Raw genomic sequence first — 5,761 nt, 5'->3', positions numbered from 1 at the left:
CGGGCGTGTGGGGCCTCCCGAGGGTGGGCAGCTCGCGCTCAGAAATCCGCCCCACCCCCCGAGATCTCGGGCCGCCCCCTGGTCCGGAATCCGGTAACCGATCCAGTTCGTTGCTGAGAGCGAGAGCGCTCGGAGGATTCCGTCCCCACCGCTTGCTTTGGACTCTGCCCTCGTCTCTTATTTGTGGGGAGGCGAAGGCAGTGGTGCTCACTCTAGGTTATGAGAAGAGATGGGACTGTGTGTTGATTTGGATTAAGGAAGCCTCCTGAGCCTCAGAGTCGAGGATTGACCGTCTTCAATGCCAGGAATGCGCCTAGGAGGCCCTACCTAGCAAAGCAAACTGCCTGCAGTTTGAGCTTTAGAGAGGGAAGGCAGACAGACATCACCTGGAACCTGGACTTGCCTACATAGTGTGAGAAATAACGGCTCTTGAATGCGCTCACCTGTACAAACCTATTTGTAACCGTAACAGCGGTTCTCCATTCGACAAGAAACGTGGTGGTGCTCTCTGTTGCTGTTAAAGAAGAGGTGACTCTGGGGCGCCTGGGTGGCTCAGTAGTTGGTTAAGCGGCCGACTTCGGCTCAGGCCATGATCGCCCGGTCCGTGGGTTCCAGCCCCGCGATGGGCTCTGTGCTGACAGCCAGCTCAGAGCCTGGAGCCTGTTTCAGATTCTGTGTCTCCCCTCTGTCTCTCTGCCCCTCCCCAGCTCGTGCTCTGTCTCTCTCTGTCTCAAAAATAAACGTTAAAAAAAAAAATTTTTTTTTTTTTAAAAAAAGGAGGAGATTCTGGTTGTTAGGGCTTCTAGAATGCATTTGGGAACATTCACTTCTAGCCCTCTTCTGTAGCTCGTTTCCAAGGACTGGTTTACTATCATGTCTTGTTGCCATTCTGAAAGCCCTAAGAATGTGCAGGTGCTGTATGGAAGTGATTTTCAACAGAAAAGATCGGTTTTCAGCCCAGGAAGTAGGAGAGTCAAGCCCTAGTAGTAGGGCGGGATTAGGGTTAAAAGTAGAAGGCTGCAGACTTCACCTATGTCATTATTTTTCCCTTGGTGGAGAGAGAAAGAGAGGAAGAATAAGCAAATGGAAAGGGAGGACCCTTCCCCACAGTACAAGGCTTTCTAAAGGTCTGGCCCAACCTAACCCTCCACTCTCATCCTTTCACACCCTTACTGCCCCTGATGTCCATGGTTGTAAACTTCTCACCCAGCTACTGACCACTATACCCACATCCTTGCTTCTAAATTTTCCTGACCCCATCTCTACCAAGAAACCTTCTCTGAATCTGCTCCTGCCTCTGACTGTTTTATGCCTCCACCCATTCACCTCCCCATCCAATGCCTGGCTGCATCATTTATCAAGATGTGATATAAACATCTGTTCCTGTGGCTGTCTCCACTCCCCAAACAGCCCCCTGGAGAGTTACTCAGTAAAGTTTTTTGGGGGAAATGAATCAAACTGTGTGTATCAGGGTCCTGGCTAGAAACAGGTGGCACACTCCAAGGGGCAACTTAATAATGAACACAGCTATTTACAAAGTTGTGGGCAGGGTGTGGGAAACCACAAGGGTTTTGCCGTGCCCATTCCTGAAGGAAAGAGGGTTACTGGAATCCAGAAAGAGAGAAAGAGAGAGCTGTGTAAAGAGTCCTCAGCCTGACTGAGGTTATAGCCTTGAGATGAGGGACGCAGCCAGCCTGCAGCGACCCCACAGGGAGAATGAGAGTCAAGATGAATATTCTAGCTGTACTTTCTTCCCCTCCAATCTCCTGTCCAGAGTCCCAAATGGCTGACCCTAATCAGAAGCCAGAGGATAATTGATACAGTCCGTATAGGTCAGCCTCCCAGGACATACAACAGAGTGGGAAAAGGTATGAGTAAACCTGTAGGAATAAACAAACTATCACTGAATCTTCTGGTTTTATTTTTTCAGATTTTTCTGGTTCCCAAGTGCTGCAAACGTTCCCTGTTTAATTTTATGCTGCTGCTTTTCCTTTGTGATCTTTAGCAATCTTTTAACAATGTCATTGTGTCCCTATTCTCCTCCCTTAAAGTGTCTACTCCTTGTTCCCAGTTCTTCACCCCCTTAACTCAACATCTGCACTTCACTCGTGAGTTTATTTTTCTCCACAGAAGCAGGAAATAAGAATCTCTGGGATTCTGAGGCGTGAGAGGGGAGCTGGGTTGCTCAGTTGGTTAAGAGTTTGACTCTTGATCTCAGCTCAGGTCTTGATCTCAGGGTCGTGAGTTCAAGCTTTGGGCTCTGCTTTGGGCTCTATCCTGGACATGGAGCTGAAGGAGAAGGAGAAGAAAAAGAAGAATCATCTGTTTTTCCAGATTCCATTTAACAAAACATTTCAGGAGAATGAAAATGTGGCCAAGTGGTATGGATGGTATTCAATCATCTTGAAGTCAGAAGCTAAACTGAGAGACTTTCAACTTTTAAGCTGTTCTCAAAAGTTCAGAAAGAACGGAAAACCAATGAGTCATGGAAGCAGTGATTACTAAAGGTTTATTTATTGTACACACACCAAAAGGCAGTTTGCAAAATAGAAGCATTTAAACCAAAACAGGGAAAGAGGTTCAGGGGTACAGGCATATTGTTATAAAGCAGCTTATATACTTAGAAAGCAGCGATTTGATTCTTTTTCACAGTTAGTTAATGTTTGTGTTTTTTAAATTTATTTATTTTGAGAGAGAGGGAGGGAGGGCCAGAGAGAGAGAATCCCAAACAGACCCCATGCTCAGCACAGAGCCTCATGTGGGGCTCGATCTCAAGGCCATGAAATCATAACCTGAGACAACATCAAGAGTTGGGTACTTAACAGACTAAGCCACACAGGTGCTTCCACAGTGACTGGTCTTAATATTCAAATTTTTTTAAAAGTAGATAATTGATCAGTGGTTATATCAATCTCAGGAAACAGTTCAAGTTTTGCTTATGATTTCCAGAAGCATAAGCAAGAAACGACCTTTGTCAAGTCAGTCTTGCAAAATGAGCTAAATTAATCTTTGTTTGTATAACTAAACTGGTTTTGTTCGCTCAGGGGATTTTCAAGCCTGGTCTTTGTTTCTTATCTTAATATCCTTTAAGGATCGCACTTTGATAAAACTTGTCACTCAAAAGAGGAAATTTTTTAATAAATATTATCACGGCTTAGTATTAATTTTCTTAAAACAAGAGTTATTCAATACTAGGAGTTCCCCTTGGGAGACAGTAAACAATTTGTCACCAAAGTCGGACTAGATAACCTGTCAGCAATGCTATCAAAGGGATTCCTGATGTGCATGGGGGGGGGGGGTGGGAGAGTGGGAAATGAACATGATAGCCTTCCTAAAAACCTGTGATGCTACAAACATGTACATATTGACAGGCTTTTTAAAAATTTTGTTCCTACCAGACATAGAATGCAGAGTAAGGAGATAGGATGTTAAGGAATGGGAAAAGCAAATCCAAACTCCATGTGTCATGAGATTAGGATCCAAGTGTTCTATATGCCATTTATCTGTTGAATTTCCATGAGTAATGGTGACATATCTCTTGGTGCATACAGAGTCCACTATTCTAATGTATAATGAGATGTGCATAGTGGTTTGCCTTGTTGGGTAAGTGGACTGATTTTATATGCAAATATTGACTGTGTGTTGGTTACTCTGCCTCTCCATTCTCCATCCTTCTTTGGCTTGCCTTCTGCCCTGGTAGGCTTCTTGCCCATTAGCTTCCAATTGGCTTTGGCCAGTGCACTGAAAGATATTCGAGGGCAGGAAGCAAGAGAGGTCAACCTATTTATCCACTTGTGCCCCTTTGCCAGGCCATGGTTTTTGCAGTGGTTGTGTTCCTTTGCCACACAATATTTGAGTGGCCCCTCTTTCATAACTATAGCTCTCCCAGAGTCTAATAATGCCATGCTCCCTTGCTTATATAAGGCCTGTGTGTGGTGCTGGGCATCCCCTTGCTTGTCACCTGTTTTCACCATTCTTTGCTGGATTTTCTTAAGTTTGTTTGCACCTCTCTAAATACATCCTTTATTATACTCTTTTCAATTAAACCTTTGTCAAACCAGCTGTTTCTTTCAGGACCCTGACAGAGATAAGGAGAAAAATTATCTCACCTAATACTACTGTTCTCCTAGCCCTATCTAATTGTCTCTGCCTTCTTAGGATATATTATGAAAAGAGGAATATATGAAACAAGAAAAAAACCACACGTAGGAGGAATGAGCTCACACATCTTCCTGTTCTCCCTTCTACTGGACAAGAGATTTGGGAATCAGAAAGCTGTCTCAGTGACTCACAGCTGACACCATGACGCATGATGTAAAACAAGCTCATGCAGTGGTTAAAGTCTCCTAGCAAAATAAGGCAAAGTTCAGGACTTTGAAAATAACAGAAACCCATGTTAATGGGAGGAATATACTTCCCTACGTGAGGCTAGACTGTGCTGTCTTTGGGGAAAAAAATAAGTGTGGGCTTTGCTGAGCTGTTTCTCCTTTGAGGCAACTGGTGAGGAGATTATCTCCAGCTCTGGCTGTGGGGAGACTAGCTGTGGAATCAGCCTCTACCACCTCCCTAACTCAAGAGGCTTTCTGAGTCTACCTGTCCCAAGAGGACAGAGCTGCAGTAAGAATAGACTTCATTTCAGGAACCCCAGTTTGGGAAGAGGTAGAAGTAACTCTCTTCCTGAGGGAGCAGAATGGTATACCAGCCTGGGAAGCAAACACAAGAAGAGGAAGATGTGGGAGAGTTCTCTGGGGAGAACAGAGGAAGTGAGTAAATCACCTTAAAAGGTGCCCAAGCCAAAGGCCTAACTTAATAGGCGCTCTTCCCTTTGGGATGTGGGGGTGAGGATGGTAGATCAAAGTATTACTTTTGCTCGCCCACACTATACTGCTCTGTAAGATCTAACTGATCCTTTATTTAATTTTTAAAATTGCTTCCATCATCATCCCATGAGAATTTGGTGAGGCAGGAAGCACTTGGGAAAGGGATTGGTAACTCATCCTAATCATTTAATCATCTGTCAAAATAAAATTGCAATGGCCCTATTCGGGCCCTATCTCCTCAGCCCAGATATTAGTAGGTGGAGTTTTGTCCAGGCAGAAGAGAGACAGGATTCAATTCTTTGATTCCCCAATCTACCACCTTTACTCTATAGGTTAGCTGTAAATAACCAGCTGAAGAAGAAAAGAATGCGGTTTGGCCATAGCTAGGTTCAATTTATGTATGTTTTATTTGTTTTAAAGTTTATTTATTTTGAGAGAAACAGTGCATGCGGGAGAGGGGCAGAGAGAGAGAGGAAGAGAGAGAATCCCAAGCAGGCTCTGCACTGCCATCTGTTGAACCCAATGCAGGGCTTGAGCTCACGAATCATGAGATTATGATCTGAGCCAAAACCAAGAGTTGGATGCTTAACTGACTGTGCCACCCAGGCGCTCCGGTTCAATTAACTTTAGGGCCCTCCTCCCCACACAAACTTAGAAACCCTAGATTAAAATATAAACTCCTTTGAGGTGATGATTTAGCCTGCTTATTTGCTGCTGCTCTCATTTTAGGGTATGTGGTGTTCCAAAAATGTGCTGAGATTTATTGTGTATGGGTGAGTATGGCACACAGATATGAAAAGGACTGTCATCAAGGAAGAAGTTACTTTTTTATATTCATGGTCCCCCATGAACAGGAAGCACTGCAGGCATGCCCTGCAGGGCCACACAGGGCCACACAGGGAAGCACTAAAACAAGATGAGCAGGCAGAAAGAGGCACTGC

Source organism: Hyaena hyaena, unplaced genomic scaffold (assembly GCF_003009895.1).
Source record: "Hyaena hyaena isolate Hyena2069 unplaced genomic scaffold, ASM300989v1 scaffold_154, whole genome shotgun sequence".
In the NCBI taxonomy this organism is placed as follows: Eukaryota; Metazoa; Chordata; class Mammalia; order Carnivora; family Hyaenidae; genus Hyaena; species Hyaena hyaena.
The sequence above is the reverse complement of the archived record's forward strand: the minus strand, read 5'-3'. Positions refer to the sequence as shown.